Below are 1,856 nucleotides of genomic sequence, written 5' to 3'. Positions count from 1 at the left end.
TGAGTGCACTGCTGACACTCCTTTTGCTCTGTCCTACTATAGAAAATACAGAAGATTGAATCTACAAAATTTTATTTAAAATCGTCAAACAAAATTTAATGCGTGAAAAAGAAACTCGTGCAAAAACAAAATGCATGTTTTAGATAATTTTATATTTTTAGTGGGGAAACAGTGACCCATACCAATTCAGTCCCATGTGGAAAAAGTATTCGCCTGTGCCTCTAAGGCGTAAATATTTTGGAAAGATGAGTTTATTCACAGGTGAAAGGTTTTGGAGTGGCCAAGTCAAAGTCTATCTAGATCTTAATCTTGATTCTGTAGTTCGGAAGCTTTCTATCACTCAATTGAAATAAAAATTTCTCCACAGTAAAAAGAAAAAAAAAAGAGAAGAAAAGTGATGCAGTTGTGGCTCAAACAGCTTTCAGGAGAAAATTACTTTGTCACACAGGACTCGGGTTATTTATATCTCATATTACAACGTTAGTGATTTAAAACATTTAAGAGTGACAACAAAGTTAGAAAGCTGGAAGAAGATAAACATATTTTCACAGGATTGTATGACTAATTAAGTGATAACTTAATTAGTCATACAATCCTAATTAACCCTTATTACTGTAGTTGATGTAAGTAATTTCACTTTAAATCTACAATTTAGCGCTTCACAGTAAGTGCTAAGCAATAGAGTGTATACATTACAATTATATCTTAGCTCCATGTTACTAAGATTACTTTATTGCCTTCTGCAATAGTTTATGAATTTTGCTATGTTTATATCATGTGTTCGATCTGGCATTCATTATGTTGTCAAAACACTTTATATCGACTAACTTGGGGACTTTGTGTCCTTACATAACCTTCTGAGATAGAAAGAAGTGTGGCTGACTCCCAGTTCTTGTTTCGAAACGCAGAAATACACACTGTTTTGTTCAATTTGCAGGAAAATTAACCGTAAAACTAACACAATTTGTCCTCATGAATACTTTTAAGACTAATCTCCTAAGCTGTATGTGCAAAGTCAGACAGTTTTGTTTATAGTTTTTCAGTTTGATAAATAAACATGTTTACAGTTCTCTGGATCTACCATAATAGTCCAATATTCTCTATCTTTTCAATCTGTGCGGATCTTTAGTTAACTTCAAACGACTATGTTTATTTTTACTCTTTCTAAAATTAGAGCTAAACAAAACGGGTGTAATACCTGCTGAGCTGCTCGTCCTTTGAATAAGAAACGTTTCCCTTCAGACATGTAGGTTTCATTTCTCTGCAACTGTTGCACAATCAGATTCTGCCCGCCTCTTCCTCTCCAGGGAAAAGAAACGACACAAACAGCTGCTTTTCATTTGTTGGGCAGTCTGATTAATTTTGTTTTTTTCTCAACAGGAACCGTGGACAAAGAAAAGGCTTCTTCATATCCCAAACAGTTTTACATTTAATTCTGTAAAGGTATTTTCAAATTGTTAAATATATATGTTGCAGCATAGAAAAAGCAAAAAGTAGTGGGGTATTGTATGGACAGGTAAACACAGGTTAAATTATGCCGTCAATTGGCATAAGTTAACGGATGAAATCATTTATCTCAATAGGTGGAATACAAACTGAATCACCTTATGAGCATTTATGACACCTCAAGGAGAACCGGGTATAGACAGTGGATGAATGGACAGAATTCCTAATTTTCGAACATGAAATAAAAACTAAAAATAAAAAAAATCAGATGCCATACTGATAGGCTAATATTGAGTTAATGATGTGATTGTTTGACAAAATCAGACCCAATCATTCAGAATTTATATACGTAGTATTATCTTAATACAAAAAATTGTTTTATTGTTCCAGAAATATAAATGTTTTTTTTT

This window comes from Poecilia reticulata, linkage group LG23, assembly GCF_000633615.1.
Source record: "Poecilia reticulata strain Guanapo linkage group LG23, Guppy_female_1.0+MT, whole genome shotgun sequence".
Classification (NCBI taxonomy): domain Eukaryota; kingdom Metazoa; phylum Chordata; class Actinopteri; order Cyprinodontiformes; family Poeciliidae; genus Poecilia; species Poecilia reticulata.
Note: the sequence above shows the minus strand (reverse complement) of the source record.